The 20,318-nt window shown below is 38.8% G+C and overlaps 38 non-coding genes across 38 annotated transcripts; all 38 read right to left on the minus strand.

Annotated features, from left to right (window-relative positions):
* Positions 1-96: 96 nt before the first annotated feature.
* On the minus strand, positions 97-168 carry trnaq-cug (transfer RNA glutamine (anticodon CUG)). Its single transcript has one exon. It is a non-coding gene; the product is annotated as a tRNA-Gln (tRNA).
* A 427-nt stretch (positions 169-595) lies between these two features.
* trnaq-uug (transfer RNA glutamine (anticodon UUG)) lies at positions 596-667 on the minus strand. The gene has a single exon. It is a non-coding gene; the product is annotated as a tRNA-Gln (tRNA).
* A 596-nt stretch (positions 668-1,263) lies between these two features.
* Positions 1,264-1,335, minus strand: trnaq-cug (transfer RNA glutamine (anticodon CUG)). The gene has a single exon. It is a non-coding gene; the product is annotated as a tRNA-Gln (tRNA).
* A 203-nt stretch (positions 1,336-1,538) lies between these two features.
* trnaq-cug (transfer RNA glutamine (anticodon CUG)) lies at positions 1,539-1,610 on the minus strand. Its single transcript has one exon. It is a non-coding gene; the product is annotated as a tRNA-Gln (tRNA).
* Positions 1,611-2,037: 427 nt separating this feature from the next.
* Positions 2,038-2,109, minus strand: trnaq-uug (transfer RNA glutamine (anticodon UUG)). The gene has a single exon. It is a non-coding gene; the product is annotated as a tRNA-Gln (tRNA).
* Positions 2,110-2,705: 596 nt separating this feature from the next.
* On the minus strand, positions 2,706-2,777 carry trnaq-cug (transfer RNA glutamine (anticodon CUG)). The gene has a single exon. It is a non-coding gene; the product is annotated as a tRNA-Gln (tRNA).
* A 205-nt stretch (positions 2,778-2,982) lies between these two features.
* On the minus strand, positions 2,983-3,054 carry trnaq-cug (transfer RNA glutamine (anticodon CUG)). Its single transcript has one exon. It is a non-coding gene; the product is annotated as a tRNA-Gln (tRNA).
* A 427-nt stretch (positions 3,055-3,481) lies between these two features.
* Positions 3,482-3,553, minus strand: trnaq-uug (transfer RNA glutamine (anticodon UUG)). Its single transcript has one exon. It is a non-coding gene; the product is annotated as a tRNA-Gln (tRNA).
* A 596-nt stretch (positions 3,554-4,149) lies between these two features.
* Positions 4,150-4,221, minus strand: trnaq-cug (transfer RNA glutamine (anticodon CUG)). The gene has a single exon. It is a non-coding gene; the product is annotated as a tRNA-Gln (tRNA).
* A 514-nt stretch (positions 4,222-4,735) lies between these two features.
* On the minus strand, positions 4,736-4,807 carry trnaq-uug (transfer RNA glutamine (anticodon UUG)). Its single transcript has one exon. It is a non-coding gene; the product is annotated as a tRNA-Gln (tRNA).
* A 596-nt stretch (positions 4,808-5,403) lies between these two features.
* trnaq-cug (transfer RNA glutamine (anticodon CUG)) lies at positions 5,404-5,475 on the minus strand. The gene has a single exon. It is a non-coding gene; the product is annotated as a tRNA-Gln (tRNA).
* Positions 5,476-5,990: 515 nt separating this feature from the next.
* On the minus strand, positions 5,991-6,062 carry trnaq-uug (transfer RNA glutamine (anticodon UUG)). The gene has a single exon. It is a non-coding gene; the product is annotated as a tRNA-Gln (tRNA).
* Positions 6,063-6,655: 593 nt separating this feature from the next.
* On the minus strand, positions 6,656-6,727 carry trnaq-cug (transfer RNA glutamine (anticodon CUG)). The gene has a single exon. It is a non-coding gene; the product is annotated as a tRNA-Gln (tRNA).
* Positions 6,728-6,932: 205 nt separating this feature from the next.
* On the minus strand, positions 6,933-7,004 carry trnaq-cug (transfer RNA glutamine (anticodon CUG)). The gene has a single exon. It is a non-coding gene; the product is annotated as a tRNA-Gln (tRNA).
* Positions 7,005-7,431: 427 nt separating this feature from the next.
* trnaq-uug (transfer RNA glutamine (anticodon UUG)) lies at positions 7,432-7,503 on the minus strand. The gene has a single exon. It is a non-coding gene; the product is annotated as a tRNA-Gln (tRNA).
* Positions 7,504-8,096: 593 nt separating this feature from the next.
* On the minus strand, positions 8,097-8,168 carry trnaq-cug (transfer RNA glutamine (anticodon CUG)). Its single transcript has one exon. It is a non-coding gene; the product is annotated as a tRNA-Gln (tRNA).
* A 514-nt stretch (positions 8,169-8,682) lies between these two features.
* On the minus strand, positions 8,683-8,754 carry trnaq-uug (transfer RNA glutamine (anticodon UUG)). The gene has a single exon. It is a non-coding gene; the product is annotated as a tRNA-Gln (tRNA).
* Positions 8,755-9,350: 596 nt separating this feature from the next.
* Positions 9,351-9,422, minus strand: trnaq-cug (transfer RNA glutamine (anticodon CUG)). The gene has a single exon. It is a non-coding gene; the product is annotated as a tRNA-Gln (tRNA).
* Positions 9,423-9,627: 205 nt separating this feature from the next.
* trnaq-cug (transfer RNA glutamine (anticodon CUG)) lies at positions 9,628-9,699 on the minus strand. The gene has a single exon. It is a non-coding gene; the product is annotated as a tRNA-Gln (tRNA).
* A 427-nt stretch (positions 9,700-10,126) lies between these two features.
* On the minus strand, positions 10,127-10,198 carry trnaq-uug (transfer RNA glutamine (anticodon UUG)). Its single transcript has one exon. It is a non-coding gene; the product is annotated as a tRNA-Gln (tRNA).
* A 596-nt stretch (positions 10,199-10,794) lies between these two features.
* Positions 10,795-10,866, minus strand: trnaq-cug (transfer RNA glutamine (anticodon CUG)). Its single transcript has one exon. It is a non-coding gene; the product is annotated as a tRNA-Gln (tRNA).
* Positions 10,867-11,380: 514 nt separating this feature from the next.
* trnaq-uug (transfer RNA glutamine (anticodon UUG)) lies at positions 11,381-11,452 on the minus strand. The gene has a single exon. It is a non-coding gene; the product is annotated as a tRNA-Gln (tRNA).
* A 592-nt stretch (positions 11,453-12,044) lies between these two features.
* On the minus strand, positions 12,045-12,116 carry trnaq-cug (transfer RNA glutamine (anticodon CUG)). Its single transcript has one exon. It is a non-coding gene; the product is annotated as a tRNA-Gln (tRNA).
* Positions 12,117-12,630: 514 nt separating this feature from the next.
* On the minus strand, positions 12,631-12,702 carry trnaq-uug (transfer RNA glutamine (anticodon UUG)). The gene has a single exon. It is a non-coding gene; the product is annotated as a tRNA-Gln (tRNA).
* A 596-nt stretch (positions 12,703-13,298) lies between these two features.
* On the minus strand, positions 13,299-13,370 carry trnaq-cug (transfer RNA glutamine (anticodon CUG)). Its single transcript has one exon. It is a non-coding gene; the product is annotated as a tRNA-Gln (tRNA).
* A 205-nt stretch (positions 13,371-13,575) lies between these two features.
* Positions 13,576-13,647, minus strand: trnaq-cug (transfer RNA glutamine (anticodon CUG)). The gene has a single exon. It is a non-coding gene; the product is annotated as a tRNA-Gln (tRNA).
* A 427-nt stretch (positions 13,648-14,074) lies between these two features.
* Positions 14,075-14,146, minus strand: trnaq-uug (transfer RNA glutamine (anticodon UUG)). The gene has a single exon. It is a non-coding gene; the product is annotated as a tRNA-Gln (tRNA).
* Positions 14,147-14,742: 596 nt separating this feature from the next.
* On the minus strand, positions 14,743-14,814 carry trnaq-cug (transfer RNA glutamine (anticodon CUG)). The gene has a single exon. It is a non-coding gene; the product is annotated as a tRNA-Gln (tRNA).
* A 514-nt stretch (positions 14,815-15,328) lies between these two features.
* Positions 15,329-15,400, minus strand: trnaq-uug (transfer RNA glutamine (anticodon UUG)). Its single transcript has one exon. It is a non-coding gene; the product is annotated as a tRNA-Gln (tRNA).
* A 595-nt stretch (positions 15,401-15,995) lies between these two features.
* Positions 15,996-16,067, minus strand: trnaq-cug (transfer RNA glutamine (anticodon CUG)). The gene has a single exon. It is a non-coding gene; the product is annotated as a tRNA-Gln (tRNA).
* A 205-nt stretch (positions 16,068-16,272) lies between these two features.
* Positions 16,273-16,344, minus strand: trnaq-cug (transfer RNA glutamine (anticodon CUG)). Its single transcript has one exon. It is a non-coding gene; the product is annotated as a tRNA-Gln (tRNA).
* A 427-nt stretch (positions 16,345-16,771) lies between these two features.
* On the minus strand, positions 16,772-16,843 carry trnaq-uug (transfer RNA glutamine (anticodon UUG)). Its single transcript has one exon. It is a non-coding gene; the product is annotated as a tRNA-Gln (tRNA).
* A 596-nt stretch (positions 16,844-17,439) lies between these two features.
* Positions 17,440-17,511, minus strand: trnaq-cug (transfer RNA glutamine (anticodon CUG)). The gene has a single exon. It is a non-coding gene; the product is annotated as a tRNA-Gln (tRNA).
* Positions 17,512-17,716: 205 nt separating this feature from the next.
* trnaq-cug (transfer RNA glutamine (anticodon CUG)) lies at positions 17,717-17,788 on the minus strand. Its single transcript has one exon. It is a non-coding gene; the product is annotated as a tRNA-Gln (tRNA).
* A 426-nt stretch (positions 17,789-18,214) lies between these two features.
* trnaq-uug (transfer RNA glutamine (anticodon UUG)) lies at positions 18,215-18,286 on the minus strand. Its single transcript has one exon. It is a non-coding gene; the product is annotated as a tRNA-Gln (tRNA).
* Positions 18,287-18,882: 596 nt separating this feature from the next.
* trnaq-cug (transfer RNA glutamine (anticodon CUG)) lies at positions 18,883-18,954 on the minus strand. The gene has a single exon. It is a non-coding gene; the product is annotated as a tRNA-Gln (tRNA).
* Positions 18,955-19,159: 205 nt separating this feature from the next.
* Positions 19,160-19,231, minus strand: trnaq-cug (transfer RNA glutamine (anticodon CUG)). The gene has a single exon. It is a non-coding gene; the product is annotated as a tRNA-Gln (tRNA).
* Positions 19,232-19,658: 427 nt separating this feature from the next.
* Positions 19,659-19,730, minus strand: trnaq-uug (transfer RNA glutamine (anticodon UUG)). The gene has a single exon. It is a non-coding gene; the product is annotated as a tRNA-Gln (tRNA).
* Positions 19,731-20,318: the final 588 nt, after the last annotated feature.

The raw sequence follows: 20,318 nt of genomic DNA on the forward strand, positions 1-20,318 counted from the left end.
CATTCTTGAGCAAAGCCCCAAGAGCCTTGTGAGCTCTTTCTAAGCAAAGCTCAGTTCATTTGCAACAACAGACCATGTTCCTACCCTAACTTAAACAGGTTCCACCGAGATTTGAACTCGGATCGCTGGATTCAGAGTCCAGAGTGCTAACCATTACACCATGGAACCACCAAGGCTGAAACCTTTTGTTGTTTGTATGTTAATCGTTTGGCCTGGTATGTATCCGTTCTACCTATTGTAAGATCTGAGAAGCTGTAAGATAGTTTTGTTCTGTCAGTGCTAGGCACAAATTAGGATTTGCTTTGTCAGCTAAGAGCCCAGACAAACAAATTTCACTTTGTAGCAATCGTGGTGAAGCTCCAGGTCCCTTGCATAATGCAGACAATCTTTGATTGACCATGATTTTATGAAGGACATTTGGACTTTGTTTTGTCACACACAAACTTTTAAAAAGCTTTTAGTGGCACAACATAGAAAGCACCAAATGCCTTGCTTAATTTGTACTACCTTGCAAATTCTTTCTAAACATAGCTTAGTTCATTGGGTAGCATTTGTGATGAGGGTCCAAGTTCCCACCCAGTATTCAAACTTAAACAGGTTCCACCGAGATTTGAACTCGGATCACTGGATTCAAAGTCCAGAGTGCTAACCGTTACACCATGGAACCAAGGCAGGGTGAGCGCTTTCGGACGATGTTCTAAACCGTTGATTTGTTGCGACATGGCACATAAATTATGATGATAAGATTTTAGAACATGTAAAAGGGTTTTGTTTCATCATTGTTAGCTCCATATTACAGACTGCTTCGTTAAAGTTTTTCGTTAAACACAGACTGCTACCCTTTGGTGCAAAGTACTCTGAGGAATGAGTCCTGCCCAAATCAGGCTAAGCTCCCACATAAATTTGAGACCTTAGATTTTGTAGGAAACCCCATATGACTTGCCTAACATGCATTACTCATGGGTCGGATCTGTTATGTTGTCTTATTACCGTGCAAGTACCAGGAAAAAAAACAGCTGTGTTTTAACAATGCATTTCCAAGATTCTTACCTTCTAGTCTTATTAAAATGTAAAGAATGTGTTGTTAATATCTCATTACCATGTTGATTAAAATCATGAAATGACTCTATTGTCTTGCATTTTTGACACCTTGCTTTAGACCAACGCAATTACATAATAAAAAACACAACATCAACTTGTAAATCTGAGGTACACATAAAATATCGTCACAACAGGAAACAAATCTCATCTACAAGCTCAGGAAGGTCCCACCGAGACTTGAACTCGGATCGCTGGATTCAGAGTCCAGAGTGCTAACCATTACACCATGGAACCACTGCGCAAGGCAATCTTTGTTTTGATTTTATAAAGGATATTTTTTTTTGTTTTGTCACAATCTTTTAAAAAGGTTTTACTGGCACAACATAGAAAGCACCTAATTCCATTCTTGAGCAAAGCCCCAAGAGCCTTGTGAGCTCTTTCTAAGCAAAGCTCAGTTCATTTGCAACAACAGACCATGTTCCTACCCTAACTTAAACAGGTTCCACCGAGATTTGAACTCGGATCGCTGGATTCAGAGTCCAGAGTGCTAACCATTACACCATGGAACCACCAGGGCTGAAACCTTTTGTTGTTTGTATGTTAATCGTTTGGCCTGGTATGTATCCGTTCTACCTATTGTAAGATCTGAGAAGCTGTAAGATAGTTTTGTTCTGTCAGTGCTAGGCACAAATTAGGATGTGCTTTGTCAGGTAAGAGCCCAGACAAACAAATTTCACTTTGTAGCAATCGTGGTGAAGCTCCAGGTCCCTTGCATAATGCAGACAATCTTTGATTGACCATGATTTTATGAAGGACATTTGGACTTTGTTTTGTCACACACAAACTTTTAAAAAGCTTTTAGTGGCACAACATAGAAAGCACCAAATGCCTTGCTTAATTTGTACTACCTTGCAAATTCTTTCTAAACATAGCTTAGTTCATTGGGTAGCATTTGTGATGAGGGTCCAAGTTCCCACCCAGTATTCAAACTTAAACAGGTTCCACCGAGATTTGAACTCGGATCACTGGATTCAAAGTCCAGAGTGCTAACCGTTACACCATGGAACCAAGGCAGGGTGAGCGCTTTCGGACGATGTTCTAAACCGTTGATTTGTTGCGACATGGCACATAAATTATGATGATAAGATTTTAGAACATGTAAAAGGGTTTTGTTTCATCATTGTTAGCTCCATATTTCAGACTGCTTCGTTAAAGTTTTTCGTTAAACACAGACTGCTACCCTTTGGTGCAAAGTACTCTGAGGAATGAGTCCTGCCCAAATCAGGCTAAGCTCCCACATAAATTTGAGACCTTAGATTTTGTAGGAAACCCCATATGACTTGCCTAACATGCATTACTCATGGGTCGGATCTGTTATGTTGTCTTATTACCGTGCAAGTATCAGGAAAAAAAACAGCTGTGTTTTAACAATGCATTTCCAAGATTCTTACCTTCTAGTCTTATTAAAATGTAAAGAATGTGTTGTTAATATCTCATTACCATGTTGATTAAAATCATGAAATGACTCTATTGTCTTGCATTTTTGACACCTTGCTTTAGACCAACGCAATTACATAATAAAAAACACAACATCAACTTGTAAATCTGAGGTACACATAAAATATTGTCACAACAGGAAACAAATCTCATCTACAAGCTCAGGAAGGTCCCACCGAGACTTGAACTCGGATCGCTGGATTCAGAGTCCAGAGTGCTAACCATTACACCATGGAACCACTGCGCAAGGCAAGCTTTGTTTTGATTTTATAAAGGATATTTTTTTTTGTTTTGTCACACAATCTTTTAAAAAGGTTTTACTGGCACAACATAGAAAGCACCTAATTCCATTCTTGAGCAAAGCCCCAAGAGCCTTGTGAGCTCTTTCTAAGCAAAGCTCAGTTCATTTGCAACAACAGACCATGTTCCTACCCTAACTTAAACAGGTTCCACCGAGATTTGAACTCGGATCGCTGGATTCAGAGTCCAGAGTGCTAACCATTACACCATGGAACCACCAAGGCTGAAACCTTTTGTTGTTTGTATGTTAATCGTTTGGCCTGGTATGTATCCGTTCTACCTATTGTAAGATCTGAGAAGCTGTAAGATAGTTTTGTTCTGTCAGTGCTAGGCACAAATTAGGATGTGCTTTGTCAGGTAAGAGCCCAGACAAACAAATTTCACTTTGTAGCAATCGTGGTGAAGCTCCAGGTCCCTTGCATAATGCAGACAATCTTTGATTGACCATGATTTTATGAAGGACATTTGGACTTTGTTTTGTCACACACAAACTTTTAAAAAGCTTTTAGTGGCACAACATAGAAAGCACCAAATGCCTTGCTTAATTTGTACTACCTTGCAAATTCTTTCTAAACATAGCTTAGTTCATTGGGTAGCATTTGTGATGAGGGTCCAAGTTCCCACCCAGTATTCAAACTTAAACAGGTTCCACCGAGATTTGAACTCGGATCACTGGATTCAAAGTCCAGAGTGCTAACCGTTACACCATGGAACCAAGGCAGGGTGAGCGCTTTCGGACGATGTTCTAAACCGTTGATTTGTTGCGACATGGCACATAAATTATGATGATAAGATTTTAGAACATGTAAAAGGGTTTTGTTTCATCATTGTTAGCTCCATATTACAGACTGCTTCGTTAAAGTTTTTCGTTAAACACAGACTGCTACCCTTTGGTGCAAAGTACTCTGAGGAATGAGTCCTGCCCAAATCAGGCTAAGCTCCCACATAAATTTGAGACCTTAGATTTTGTAGGAAACCCCATATGACTTGCCTAACATGCATTACTCATGGGTCGGATCTGTTATGTTGTCTTATTACCGTGCAAGTACCAGGAAAAAAAACAGCTGTGTTTTAACAATGCATTTCCAAGATTCTTACCTTCTAGTCTTATTAAAATGTAAAGAATGTGTTGTTAATATCTCATTACCATGTTGATTAAAATCATGAAATGACTCTATTGTCTTGCATTTTTGACACCTTGCTTTAGACCAACGCAATTACATAATAAAAAACACAACATCAACTTGTAAATCTGAGGTACACATAAAATATTGTCACAACAGGAAACAAATCTCATCTACAAGCTCAGGAAGGTCCCACCGAGACTTGAACTCAGATCGCTGGATTCAGAGTCCACAGTGCTAACCATTACACCATGGAACCACTGCGCAAGGCAAGCTTTGTTTTCATTTTATAAAGGATAGTTTTTTTTGTTTTGTCACACAATCTTTTACAAAGGTTTTACTGGCACAACATAGAAAGCACCTTTGTTGTTTGTATGTTAATCGTTTGGCCTGGTATGTATCCGTTCTACCTATTGTAAGATCTGAGAAGCTGTAAGATAGTTTTGTTCTGTCAGTGCTAGGCACAAATTAGGATGTGCTTTGTCAGGTAAGAGCCCAGACAAACAAATTTCACTTTGTAGCAATCGTGGTGAAGCTCCAGGTCCCTTGCATAATGCAGACAATCTTTGATTGACCATGATTTTATGAAGGACATTTGGACTTTGTTTTGTCACACACAAACTTTTAAAAAGCTTTTAGTGGCACAACATAGAAAGCACCAAATGCCTTGCTTAATTTGTACTACCTTGCAAATTCTTTCTAAACATAGCTTAGTTCATTGGGTAGCATTTGTGATGAGGGTCCATGTTCCCACCCAGTATTCAAACTTAAACAGGTTCCACCGAGATTTGAACTCGGATCACTGGATTCAAAGTCCAGAGTGCTAACCGTTACACCATGGAACCAAGGCAGGGTGAGCGCTTTCGGACGATGTTCTAAACCGTTGATTTGTTGCGACATGGCACATAAATTATGATGATAAGATTTTAGAACATGTAAAAGGGTTTTGTTTCATCATTGTTAGCTCCATATTACAGACTGCTTCGTTAAAGTTTTTCGTTAAACACAGACTGCTACCCTTTGGTGCAAAGTACTCTGAGGAATGAGTCCTGCCCAAATCAGGCTAAGCTCCCACATAAATTTGAGACCTTAGATTTTGTAGGAAACCCCATATGACTTGCCTAACATGCATTACTCATGGGTCGGATCTGTTATGTTGTCTTATTACCGTGCAAGTACCAGGAAAAAAAACAGCTGTGTTTTAACAATGCATTTCCAAGATTCTTACCTTCTAGTCTTATTAAAATGTAAAGAATGTGTTGTTAATATCTCATTACCATGTTGATTAAAATCATGAAATGACTCTATTGTCTTGCATTTTTGACACCTTGCTTTAGACCAACGCAATTACATAATAAAAAACACAACATCAACTTGTAAATCTGAGGTACACATAAAATATTGTCACAACAGGAAACAAATCTCATCTACAAGCTCAGGAAGGTCCCACCGAGACATGAACTCGGATCGCTGGATTCAGAGTCCAGAGTGCTAACCATTACACCATGGAACCACTGCGCAAGGCAAGCTTTGTTTTGATTTTATAAAGGATAGTTTTTTTTTGTTTTGTCACACAATCTTTTAAAAAGGTTTTACTGGCACAACATAGAAAGCACCTTTGTTGTTTGTATGTTAATCGTTTGTCCTGGTATGTATCCGTTCTACCTATTGTAAGATCTGAGAAGCTGTAAGATAGTTTTGTTCTGTCAGTGCTAGGCACAAATTAGGATGTGCTTTGTCAGGTAAGAGCCCAGACAAACAAATTTCACTTTGTAGCAATCGTGGTGAAGCTCCAGGTCCCTTGCATAATGCAGACAATCTTTGATTGACCACGATTTTATGAAGGACATTTGGACTTTGTTTTGTCACACACAAACTTTTAAAAAGCTTTTAGTGGCACAACATAGAAAGCACCAAATGCCTTGCTTAATTTGTACTACCTTGCAAATTCTTTCTAAACATAGCTTAGTTCATTGGGTAGCATTTGTGATGAGGGTCCAAGTTCCCACCCAGTATTCAAACTTAAACAGGTTCCACCGAGATTTGAACTCGGATCACTGGATTCAAAGTCCAGAGTGCTAACCGTTACACCATGGAACCAAGGCAGGGTGAGCGCTTTCGGACGATGTTCTAAACCGTTGATTTGTTGCGACATGGCACATAAATTATGATGATAAGATTTTAGAACATGTAAAAGGGTTTTGTTTCATCATTGTTAGCTCCATATTACAGACTGCTTCGTTAAAGTTTTTCGTTAAACACAGACTGCTACCCTTTGGTGCAAAGTACTCTGAGGAATGAGTCCTGCCCAAATCAGGCTAAGCTCCCACATAAATTTGAGACCTTAGATTTTGTAGGAAACCCCATATGACTTGCCTAACATGCATTACTCATGGGTCGGATCTGTTATGTTGTCTTATTACCGTGCAAGTACCAGGAAAAAAAACAGCTGTGTTTTAACAATGCATTTCCAAGATTCTTACCTTCTAGTCTTATTAAAATGTAAAGAATGTGTTGTTAATATCTCATTACCATGTTGATTAAAATCATGAAATGACTCTATTGTCTTGCATTTTTGACACCTTGCTTTAGACCAACGCAATTACATAATAAAAAACACAACATCAACTTGTAAATCTGAGGTACACATAAAATATTGTCACAGGAAACAAATCTCATCTACAAGCTCAGGAAGGTCCCACCGAGACATGAACTCGGATCGCTGGATTCAGAGTCCAGAGTGCTAACCATTACACCATGGAACCACTGCGCAAGGCAAGCTTTGTTTTGATTTTATAAAGGATATTTTTTTTTGTTTTGTCACACAATCTTTTAAAAAGGTTTTACTGGCACAACATAGAAAGCACCTAATTCCATTCTTGAGCAAAGCCCCAAGAGCCTTGTGAGCTCTTTCTAAGCAAAGCTCAGTTCATTTGCAACAACAGACCATGTTCCTACCCTAACTTAAACAGGTTCCACCGAGATTTGAACTCGGATCGCTGGATTCAGAGTCCAGAGTGCTAACCATTACACCATGGAACCACCAGGGCTGGAACCTTTTGTTGTTTGTATGTTAATCGTTTGGCCTGGTATGTATCCGTTCTACCTATTGTAAGATCTGAGAAGCTGTAAGATAGTTTTGTTCTGTCAGTGCTAGGCACAAATTAGGATGTGCTTTGTCAGGTAAGAGCCCAGACAAACAAATTTCACTTTGTAGCAATCGTGGTGAAGCTCCAGGTCCCTTGCATAATGCAGACAATCTTTGATTGACCATGATTTTATGAAGGACATTTGGACTTTGTTTTGTCACACACAAACTTTTAAAAAGCTTTTAGTGGCACAACATAGAAAGCACCAAATGCCTTGCTTAATTTGTACTACCTTGCAAATTCTTTCTAAACATAGCTTAGTTCATTGGGTAGCATTTGTGATGAGGGTCCAAGTTCCCACCCAGTATTCAAACTTAAACAGGTTCCACCGAGATTTGAACTCGGATCACTGGATTCAAAGTCCAGAGTGCTAACCGTTACACCATGGAACCAAGGCAGGGTGAGCGCTTTCGGACGATGTTCTAAACCGTTGATTTGTTGCGACATGGCACATAAATTATGATGATAAGATTTTAGAACATGTAAAAGGGTTTTGTTTCATCATTGTTAGCTCCATATTTCAGACTGCTTCGTTAAAGTTTTTCGTTAAACACAGACTGCTACCCTTTGGTGCAAAGTACTCTGAGGAATGAGTCCTGCCCAAATCAGGCTAAGCTCCCACATAAATTTGAGACCTTAGATTTTGTAGGAAACCCCATATGACTTGCCTAACATGCATTACTCATGGGTCGGATCTGTTATGTTGTCTTATTACCGTGCAAGTATCAGGAAAAAAAACAGCTGTGTTTTAACAATGCATTTCCAAGATTCTTACCTTCTAGTCTTATTAAAATGTAAAGAATGTGTTGTTAATATCTCATTACCATGTTGATTAAAATCATGAAATGACTCTATTGTCTTGCATTTTTGACACCTTGCTTTAGACCAACGCAATTACATAATAAAAAACACAACATCAACTTGTAAATCTGAGGTACACATAAAATATTGTCACAGGAAACAAATCTCATCTACAAGCTCAGGAAGGTCCCACCGAGACATAAACTCGGATCGCTGGATTCAGAGTCCAGAGTGCTAACCATTACACCATGGAACCACTGCGCAAGGCAAGCTTTGTTTTGATTTTATAAAGGATAGTTTTTTTTGTTTTGTCACACAATCTTTTAAAAAGGTTTTACTGGCACAACATAGAAAGCACCTTTGTTGTTTGTATGTTAATCGTTTGGCCTGGTATGTATCCGTTCTACCTATTGTAAGATCTGAGAAGCTGTAAGATAGTTTTGTTCTGTCAGTGCTAGGCACAAATTAGGATGTGCTTTGTCAGGTAAGAGCCCAGACAAACAAATTTCACTTTGTAGCAATCGTGGTGAAGCTCCAGGTCCCTTGCATAATGCAGACAATCTTTGATTGACCATGATTTTATGAAGGACATTTGGACTTTGTTTTGTCACACACAAACTTTTAAAAAGCTTTTAGTGGCACAACATAGAAAGCACCAAATGCCTTGCTTAATTTGTACTACCTTGCAAATTCTTTCTAAACATAGCTTAGTTCATTGGGTAGCATTTGTGATGAGGGTCCAAGTTCCCACCCAGTATTCAAACTTAAACAGGTTCCACCGAGATTTGAACTCGGATCACTGGATTCAAAGTCCAGAGTGCTAACCGTTACACCATGGAACCAAGGCAGGGTGAGCGCTTTCGGACGATGTTCTAAACCGTTGATTTGTTGCGACATGGCACATAAATTATGATGATAAGATTTTAGAACATGTAAAAGGGTTTTGTTTCATCATTGTTAGCTCCATATTACAGACTGCTTCGTTAAAGTTTTTCGTTAAACACAGACTGCTACCCTTTGGTGCAAAGTACTCTGAGGAATGAGTCCTGCCCAAATCAGGCTAAGCTCCCACATAAATTTGAGACCTTAGATTTTGTAGGAAACCCCATATGACTTGCCTAACATGCATTACTCATGGGTCGGATCTGTTATGTTGTCTTATTACCGTGCAAGTACCAGGAAAAAAAACAGCTGTGTTTTAACAATGCATTTCCAAGATTCTTACCTTCTAGTCTTATTAAAATGTAAAGAATGTGTTGTTAATATCTCATTACCATGTTGATTAAAATCATGAAATGACTCTATTGTCTTGCATTTTTGACACCTTGCTTTAGACCAACGCAATTACATAATAAAAAACACAACATCAACTTGTAAATCTGAGGTACACATAAAATATCGTCACAACAGGAAACAAATCTCATCTACAAGCTCAGGAAGGTCCCACCGAGACTTGAACTCGGATCGCTGGATTCAGAGTCCAGAGTGCTAACCATTACACCATGGAACCACTGCGCAAGGCAATCTTTGTTTTGATTTTATAAAGGATATTTTTTTTTGTTTTGTCACACAATCTTTTAAAAAGGTTTTACTGGCACAACATAGAAAGCACCTAATTCCATTCTTGAGCAAAGCCCCAAGAGCCTTGTGAGCTCTTTCTAAGCAAAGCTCAGTTCATTTGCAACAACAGACCATGTTCCTACCCTAACTTAAACAGGTTCCACCGAGATTTGAACTCGGATCGCTGGATTCAGAGTCCAGAGTGCTAACCATTACACCATGGAACCACCAGGGCTGAAACCTTTTGTTGTTTGTATGTTAATCGTTTGGCCTGGTATGTATCCGTTCTACCTATTGTAAGATCTGAGAAGCTGTAAGATAGTTTTGTTCTGTCAGTGCTAGGCACAAATTAGGATGTGCTTTGTCAGGTAAGAGCCCAGACAAACAAATTTCACTTTGTAGCAATCGTGGTGAAGCTCCAGGTCCCTTGCATAATGCAGACAATCTTTGATTGACCATGATTTTATGAAGGACATTTGGACTTTGTTTTGTCACACACAAACTTTTAAAAAGCTTTTAGTGGCACAACATAGAAAGCACCAAATGCCTTGCTTAATTTGTACTACCTTGCAAATTCTTTCTAAACATAGCTTAGTTCATTGGGTAGCATTTGTGATGAGGGTCCAAGTTCCCACCCAGTATTCAAACTTAAACAGGTTCCACCGAGATTTGAACTCGGATCACTGGATTCAAAGTCCAGAGTGCTAACCGTTACACCATGGAACCAAGGCAGGGTGAGCGCTTTCGGACGATGTTCTAAACCGTTGATTTGTTGCGACATGGCACATAAATTATGATGATAAGATTTTAGAACATGTAAAAGGGTTTTGTTTCATCATTGTTAGCTCCATATTACAGACTGCTTCGTTAAAGTTTTTCGTTAAACACAGACTGCTACCCTTTGGTGCAAAGTACTCTGAGGAATGAGTCCTGCCCAAATCAGGCTAAGCTCCCACATAAATTTGAGACCTTAGATTTTGTAGGAAACCCCATATGACTTGCCTAACATGCATTACTCATGGGTCGGATCTGTTATGTTGTCTTATTACCGTGCAAGTACTAGGAAAAAAAACAGCTGTGTTTTAACAATGCATTTCCAAGATTCTTACCTTCTAGTCTTATTAAAATGTAAAGAATGTGTTGTTAATATCTCATTACCATGTTGATTAAAATCATGAAATGACTCTATTGTCTTGCATTTTTGACACCTTGCTTTAGACCAACGCAATTACATAATAAAAAACACAACATCAACTTGTAAATCTGAGGTACACATAAAATATTGTCACAACAGGAAACAAATCTCATCTACAAGCTCAGGAAGGTCCCACCGAGACATAAACTCGGATCGCTGGATTCAGAGTCCAGAGTGCTAACCATTACACCATGGAACCACTGCGCAAGGCAAGCTTTGTTTTGATTTTATAAAGGATAGTTTTTTTTGTTTTGTCACACAATCTTTTAAAAAGGTTTTACTGGCACAACATAGAAAGCACCTTTGTTGTTTGTATGTTAATCGTTTGGCCTGGTATGTATCCGTTCTACCTATTGTAAGATCTGAGAAGCTGTAAGATAGTTTTGTTCTGTCAGTGCTAGGCACAAATTAGGATTTGCTTTGTCAGCTAAGAGCCCAGACAAACAAATTTCACTTTGTAGCAATCGTGGTGAAGCTCCAGGTCCCTTGCATAATGCAGACAATCTTTGATTGACCATGATTTTATGAAGGACATTTGGACTTTGTTTTGTCACACACAAACTTTTAAAAAGCTTTTAGTGGCACAACATAGAAAGCACCAAATGCCTTGCTTAATTTGTACTACCTTGCAAATTCTTTCTAAACATAGCTTAGTTCATTGGGTAGCATTTGTGATGAGGGTCCAAGTTCCCACCCAGTATTCAAACTTAAACAGGTTCCACCGAGATTTGAACTCGGATCACTGGATTCAAAGTCCAGAGTGCTAACCGTTACACCATGGAACCAAGGCAGGGTGAGCGCTTTCGGACGATGTTCTAAACCGTTGATTTGTTGCGACATGGCACATAAATTATGATGATAAGATTTTAGAACATGTAAAAGGGTTTTGTTTCATCATTGTTAGCTCCATATTACAGACTGCTTCGTTAAAGTTTTTCGTTAAACACAGACTGCTACCCTTTGGTGCAAAGTACTCTGAGGAATGAGTCCTGCCCAAATCAGGCTAAGCTCCCACATAAATTTGAGACCTTAGATTTTGTAGGAAACCCCATATGACTTGCCTAACATGCATTACTCATGGGTCGGATCTGTTATGTTGTCTTATTACCGTGCAAGTACAGGAAAAAAAACAGCTGTGTTTTAACAATGCATTTCCAAGATTCTTACCTTCTAGTCTTATTAAAATGTAAAGAATGTGTTGTTAATATCTCATTACCATGTTGATTAAAATCATGAAATGACTCTATTGTCTTGCATTTTTGACACCTTGCTTTAGACCAACGCAATTACATAATAAAAAACACAACATCAACTTGTAAATCTGAGGTACACATAAAATATTGTCACAGGAAACAAATCTCATCTACAAGCTCAGGAAGGTCCCACCGAGACATAAACTCGGATCGCTGGATTCAGAGTCCAGAGTGCTAACCATTACACCATGGAACCACTGCGCAAGGCAAGCTTTGTTTTGATTTTATAAAGGATAGTTTTTTTTGTTTTGTCACACAATCTTTTAAAAAGGTTTTACTGGCACAACATAGAAAGCACCTTTGTTGTTTGTATGTTAATCGTTTGGCCTGGTATGTATCCGTTCTACCTATTGTAAGATCTGAGAAGCTGTAAGATAGTTTTGTTCTGTCAGTGCTAGGCACAAATTAGGATGTGCTTTGTCAGGTAAGAGCCCAGACAAACAAATTTCACTTTGTAGCAATCGTGGTGAAGCTCCAGGTCCCTTGCATAATGCAGACAATCTTTGATTGACCATGATTTTATGAAGGACATTTGGACTTTGTTTTGTCACACACAAACTTTTAAAAAGCTTTTAGTGGCACAACATAGAAAGCACCAAATGCCTTGCTTAATTTGTACTACCTTGCAAATTCTTTCTAAACATAGCTTAGTTCATTGGGTAGCATTTGTGATGAGGGTCCAAGTTCCCACCCAGTATTCAAACTTAAACAGGTTCCACCGAGATTTGAACTCGGATCACTGGATTCAAAGTCCAGAGTGCTAACCGTTACACCATGGAACCAAGGCAGGGTGAGCGCTTTCGGACGATGTTCTAAACCGTTGATTTGTTGCGACATGGCACATAAATTATGATGATAAGATTTTAGAACATGTAAAAGGGTTTTGTTTCATCATTGTTAGCTCCATATTACAGACTGCTTCGTTAAAGTTTTTCGTTAAACACAGACTGCTACCCTTTGGTGCAAAGTACTCTGAGGAATGAGTCCTGCCCAAATCAGGCTAAGCTCCCACATAAATTTGAGACCTTAGATTTTGTAGGAAACCCCATATGACTTGCCTAACATGCATTACTCATGGGTCGGATCTGTTATGTTGTCTTATTACCGTGCAAGTACCAGGAAAAAAAACAGCTGTGTTTTAACAATGCATTTCCAAGATTCTTACCTTCTAGTCTTATTAAAATGTAAAGAATGTGTTGTTAATATCTCATTACCATGTTGATTAAAATCATGAAATGACTCTATTGTCTTGCATTTTTGACACCTTGCTTTAGACCAACGCAATTACATAATAAAAAACACAACATCAACTTGTAAATCTGAGGTACACATAAAATATCGTCACAACAGGAAACAAATCTCATCTACAAGCTCAGGAAGGTCCCACCGAGACTTGAACTCGGATCGCTGGATTCAGAGTCCAGAGTGCTAACCATTACACCATGGAACCACTGCGCAAGGCAATCTTTGTTTTGATTTTATAAAGGATATTTTTTTTTGTTTTGTCACACAATCTTTTAAAAAGGTTTTACTGGCACAACATAGAAAGCACCTAATTCCATTCTTGAGCAAAGCCCCAAGAGCCTTGTGAGCTCTTTCTAAGCAAAGCTCAGTTCATTTGCAACAACAGACCATGTTCCTACCCTAACTTAAACAGGTTCCACCGAGATTTGAACTCGGATCGCTGGATTCAGAGTCCAGAGTGCTAACCATTACACCATGGAACCACCAGGGCTGAAACCTTTTGTTGTTTGTATGTTAATCGTTTGGCCTGGTATGTATCCGTTCTACCTATTGTAAGATCTGAGAAGCTGTAAGATAGTTTTGTTCTGTCAGTGCTAGGCACAAATTAGGATGTGCTTTGTCAGGTAAGAGCCCAGACAAACAAATTTCACTTTGTAGCAATCGTGGTGAAGCTCCAGGTCCCTTGCATAATGCAGACAATCTTTGATTGACCATGATTTTATGAAGGACATTTGGACTTTGTTTTGTCACACACAAACTTTTAAAAAGCTTTTAGTGGCACAACATAGAAAGCACCAAATGCCTTGCTTAATTTGTACTACCTTGCAAATTCTTTCTAAACATAGCTTAGTTCATTGGGTAGCATTTGTGATGAGGGTCCAAGTTCCCACCCAGTATTCAAACTTAAACAGGTTCCACCGAGATTTGAACTCGGATCACTGGATTCAAAGTCCAGAGTGCTAACCGTTACACCATGGAACCAAGGCAGGGTGAGCGCTTTCGGACGATGTTCTAAACCGTTGATTTGTTGCGACATGGCACATAAATTATGATGATAAGATTTTAGAACATGTAAAAGGGTTTTGTTTCATCATTGTTAGCTCCATATTACAGACTGCTTCGTTAAAGTTTTTCGTTAAACACAGACTGCTACCCTTTGGTGCAAAGTACTCTGAGGAATGAGTCCTGCCCAAATCAGGCTAAGCTCCCACATAAATTTGAGACCTTAGATTTTGTAGGAAACCCCATATGACTTGCCTAACATGCATTACTCATGGGTCGGATCTGTTATGTTGTCTTATTACCGTGCAAGTACTAGGAAAAAAAACAGCTGTGTTTTAACAATGCATTTCCAAGATTCTTACCTTCTAGTCTTATTAAAATGTAAAGAATGTGTTGTTAATATCTCATTACCATGTTGATTAAAATCATGAAATGACTCTATTGTCTTGCATTTTTGACACCTTGCTTTAGACCAACGCAATTACATAATAAAAAACACAACATCAACTTGTAAATCTGAGGTACACATAAAATATTGTCACAACAGGAAACAAATCTCATCTACAAGCTCAGGAAGGTCCCACCGAGACATGAACTCGGATCGCTGGATTCAGAGTCCAGAGTGCTAACCATTACACCATGGAACCACTGCGCAAGGCAAGCTTTGTTTTGATTTTATAAAGGATAGTTTTTTTTGTTTTGTCACACAATCTTTTAAAAAGGTTTTACTGGCACAACATAGAAAGCACCTTTGTTGTTTGTATGTTAATCGTTTGGCCTGGTATGTATCCGTTCTACCTATTGTAAGATCTGAGAAGCTGTAAGATAGTTTTGTTCTGTCAGTGCTAGGCACAAATTAGGATTTGCTTTGTCAGCTAAGAGCCCAGACAAACAAATTTCACTTTGTAGCAATCGTGGTGAAGCTCCAGGTCCCTTGCATAATGCAGACAATCTTTGATTGACCATGATTTTATGAAGGACATTTGGACTTTGTTTTGTCACACACAAACTTTTAAAAAGCTTTTAGTGGCACAACATAGAAAGCACCAAATGCCTTGCTTAATTTGTACTACCTTGCAAATTCTTTCTAAACATAGCTTAGTTCATTGGGTAGCATTTGTGATGAGGGTCCAAGTTCCCACCCAGTATTCAAACTTAAACAGGTTCCACCGAGATTTGAACTCGGATCACTGGATTCAAAGTCCAGAGTGCTAACCGTTACACCATGGAACCAAGGCAGGGTGAGCGCTTTCGGACGATGTTCTAAACCGTTGATTTGTTGCGACATGGCACATAAATTATGATGATAAGATTTTAGAACATGTAAAAGGGTTTTGTTTCATCATTGTTAGCTCCATATTACAGACTGCTTCGTTAAAGTTTTTCGTTAAACACAGACTGCTACCCTTTGGTGCAAAGTACTCTGAGGAATGAGTCCTGCCCAAATCAGGCTAAGCTCCCACATAAATTTGAGACCTTAGATTTTGTAGGAAACCCCATATGACTTGCCTAACATGCATTACTCATGGGTCGGATCTGTTATGTTGTCTTATTACCGTGCAAGTACCAGGAAAAAAACAGCTGTGTTTTAACAATGCATTTCCAAGATTCTTACCTTCTAGTCTTATTAAAATGTAAAGAATGTGTTGTTAATATCTCATTACCATGTTGATTAAAATCATGAAATGACTCTATTGTCTTGCATTTTTGACACCTTGCTTTAGACCAACGCAATTACATAATAAAAAACACAACATCAACTTGTAAATCTGAGGTACACATAAAATATCGTCACAACAGGAAACAAATCTCATCTACAAGCTCAGGAAGGTCCCACCGAGACTTGAACTCGGATCGCTGGATTCAGAGTCCAGAGTGCTAACCATTACACCATGGAACCACTGCGCAAGGCAATCTTTGTTTTGATTTTATAAAGGATATTTTTTTTTGTTTTGTCACACAATCTTTTAAAAAGGTTTTACTGGCACAACATAGAAAGCACCTAATTCCATTCTTGAGCAAAGCCCCAAGAGCCTTGTGAGCTCTTTCTAAGCAAAGCTCAGTTCATTTGCAACAACAGACCATGTTCCTACCCTAACTTAAACAGGTTCCACCGAGATTTGAACTCGGATCGCTGGATTCAGAGTCCAGAGTGCTAACCATTACACCATGGAACCACCAGGGCTGAAACCTTTTGTTGTTTGTATGTTAATCGTTTGGCCTGGTATGTATCCGTTCTACCTATTGTAAGATCTGAGAAGCTGTAAGATAGTTTTGTTCTGTCAGTGCTAGGCACAAATTAGGATGTGCTTTGTCAGGTAAGAGCCCAGACAAACAAATTTCACTTTGTAGCAATCGTGGTGAAGCTCCAGGTCCCTTGCATAATGCAGACAATCTTTGATTGACCATGATTTTATGAAGGACATTTGGACTTTGTTTTGTCACACACAAACTTTTAAAAAGCTTTTAGTGGCACAACATAGAAAGCACCAAATGCCTTGCTTAATTTGTACTACCTTGCAAATTCTTTCTAAACATAGCTTAGTTCATTGGGTAGCATTTGTGATGAGGGTCCAAGTTCCCACCCAGTATTCAAACTTAAACAGGTTCCACCGAGATTTGAACTCGGATCACTGGATTCAAAGTCCAGAGTGCTAACCGTTACACCATGGAACCAAGGCAGGGTGAGCGCTTTCGGACGATGTTCTAAACCGTTGATTTGTTGCGACATGGCACATAAATTATGATGATAAGATTTTAGAACATGTAAAAGGGTTTTGTTTCATCATTGTTAGCTCCATATTACAGACTGCTTCGTTAAAGTTTTTCGTTAAACACAGACTGCTACCCTTTGGTGCAAAGTACTCTGAGGAATGAGTCCTGCCCAAATCAGGCTAAGCTCCCACATAAATTTGAGACCTTAGATTTTGTAGGAAACCCCATATGACTTGCCTAACATGCATTACTCATGGGTCGGATCTGTTATGTTGTCTTATTACCGTGCAAGTACCAGGAAAAAAAACAGCTGTGTTTTAACAATGCATTTCCAAGATTCTTACCTTCTAGTCTTATTAAAATGTAAAGAATGTGTTGTTAATATCTCATTACCATGTTGATTAAAATCATGAAATGACTCTATTGTCTTGCATTTTTGACACCTTGCTTTAGACCAACGCAATTACATAATAAAAAACACAACATCAACTTGTAAATCTGAGGTACACATAAAATATCGTCACAACAGGAAACAAATCTCATCTACAAGCTCAGGAAGGTCCCACCGAGACTTGAACTCGGATCGCTGGATTCAGAGTCCAGAGTGCTAACCATTACACCATGGAACCACTGCGCAAGGCAATCTTTGTTTTGATTTTATAAAGGATATTTTTTTTTGTTTTGTCACACAATCTTTTAAAAAGGTTTTACTGGCACAACATAGAAAGCACCTAATTCCATTCTTGAGCAAAGCCCCAAGAGCCTTGTGAGCTCTTTCTAAGCAAAGCTCAGTTCATTTGCAACAACAGACCATGTTCCTACCCTAACTTAAACAGGTTCCACCGAGATTTGAACTCGGATCGCTGGATTCAGAGTCCAGAGTGCTAACCATTACACCATGGAACCACCAGGGCTGAACCTTTTGTTGTTTGTATGTTAATCGTTTGGCCTGGTATGTATCCGTTCTACCTATTGTAAGATCTGAGAAGCTGTAAGATAGTTTTGTTCTGTCAGTGCTAGGCACAAATTAGGATGTGCTTTGTCAGGTAAGAGCCCAGACAAACAAATTTCACTTTGTAGCAATCGTGGTGAAGCTCCAGGTCCCTTGCATAATGCAGACAATCTTTGATTGACCATGATTTTATGAAGGACATTTGGACTTTGTTTTGTCACACACAAACTTTTAAAAAGCTTTTAGTGGCACAACATAGAAAGCACCAAATGCCTTGCTTAATTTGTACTACCTTGCAAATTCTTTCTAAACATAGCTTAGTTCATTGGGTAGCATTTGTGATGAGGGTCCAAGTTCCCACCCAGTATTCAAACTTAAACAGGTTCCACCGAGATTTGAACTCGGATCACTGGATTCAAAGTCCAGAGTGCTAACCGTTACACCATGGAACCAAGGCAGGGTGAGCGCTTTCGGACGATGTTCTAAACCGTTGATTTGTTGCGACATGGCACATAAATTATGATGATAAGATTTTAGAACATGTAAAAGGGTTTTGTTTCATCATTGTTAGCTCCATATTACAGACTGCTTCGTTAAAGTTTTTCGTTAAACACAGACTGCTACCCTTTGGTGCAAAGTACTCTGAGGAATGAGTCCTGCCCAAATCAGGCTAAGCTCCCACATAAATTTGAGACCTTAGATTTTGTAGGAAACCCCATATGACTTGCCTAACATGCATTACTCATGGGTCGGATCTGTTATGTTGTCTTATTACCGTGCAAGTACCAGGAAAAAAAACAGCTGTGTTTTAACAATGCATTTCCAAGATTCTTACCTTCTAGTCTTATTAAAATGTAAAGAATGTGTTGTTAATATCTCATTACCATGTTGATTAAAATCATGAAATGACTCTATTGTCTTGCATTTTTGACACCTTGCTTTAGACCAACGCAATTACATAATAAAAAACACAACATCAACTTGTAAATCTGAGGTACACATAAAATATTGTCACAACAGGAAACAAATCTCATCTACAAGCTCAGGAAGGTCCCACCGAGACTTGAACTCGGATCGCTGGATTCAGAGTCCAGAGTGCTAACCATTACACCATGGAACCACTGCGCAAGGCAATCTTTGTTTTGATTTTATAAAGGATATTTTTTTTTGTTTTGTCACACAATCTTTTAAAAAGGTTTTACTGGCACAACATAGAAAGCACCTAATTCCATTCTTGAGCAAAGCCCCAAGAGCCTTGTGAGCTCTTTCTAAGCAAAGCTCAGTTCATTTGCAACAACAGACCATGTTCCTACCCTAACTTAAACAGGTTCCACCGAGATTTGAACTCGGATCGCTGGATTCAGAGTCCAGAGTGCTAACCATTACACCATGGAACCACCAGGGCTGAAACCTTTTGTTGTTTGTATGTTAATCGTTTGGCCTGGTATGTATCCGTTCTACCTATTGTAAGATCTGAGAAGCTGTAAGATAGTTTTGTTCTGTCAGTGCTAGGCACAAATTAGGATGTGCTTTGTCAGGTAAGAGCCCAGACAAACAAATTTCACTTTGTAGCAATCGTGGTGAAGCTCCAGGTCCCTTGCATAATGCAGACAATCTTTGATTGACCATGATTTTATGAAGGACATTTGGACTTTGTTTTGTCACACACAAACTTTTAAAAAGCTTTTAGTGGCACAACATAGAAAGCACCAAATGCCTTGCTTAATTTGTACTACCTTGCAAATTCTTTCTAAACATAGCTTAGTTCATTGGGTAGCATTTGTGATGAGGGTCCAAGTTCCCACCCAGTATTCAAACTTAAACAGGTTCCACCGAGATTTGAACTCGGATCACTGGATTCAAAGTCCAGAGTGCTAACCGTTACACCATGGAACCAAGGCAGGGTGAGCGCTTTCGGACGATGTTCTAAACCGTTGATTTGTTGCGACATGGCACATAAATTATGATGATAAGATTTTAGAACATGTAAAAGGGTTTTGTTTCATCATTGTTAGCTCCATATTACAGACTGCTTCGTTAAAGTTTTTCGTTAAACACAGACTGCTACCCTTTGGTGCAAAGTACTCTGAGGAATGAGTCCTGCCCAAATCAGGCTAAGCTCCCACATAAATTTGAGACCTTAGATTTTGTAGGAAACCCCATATGACTTGCCTAACATGCATTACTCATGGGTCGGATCTGTTATGTTGTCTTATTACCGTGCAAGTACCAGGAAAAAAAACAGCTGTGTTTTAACAATGCATTTCCAAGATTCTTACCTTCTAGTCTTATTAAAATGTAAAGAATGTGTTGTTAATATCTCATTACCATGTTGATTAAAATCATGAAATGACTCTATTGTCTTGCATTTTTGACACCTTGCTTTAGACCAACGCAATTACATAATAAAAAACACAACATCAACTTGTAAATCTGAGGTACACATAAAATATTGTCACAACAGGAAACAAATCTCATCTACAA

Source organism: Tachysurus vachellii, chromosome 5 (genome assembly GCF_030014155.1).
Source record: "Tachysurus vachellii isolate PV-2020 chromosome 5, HZAU_Pvac_v1, whole genome shotgun sequence".
NCBI classification, from domain to species: Eukaryota; Metazoa; Chordata; class Actinopteri; order Siluriformes; family Bagridae; genus Tachysurus; species Tachysurus vachellii.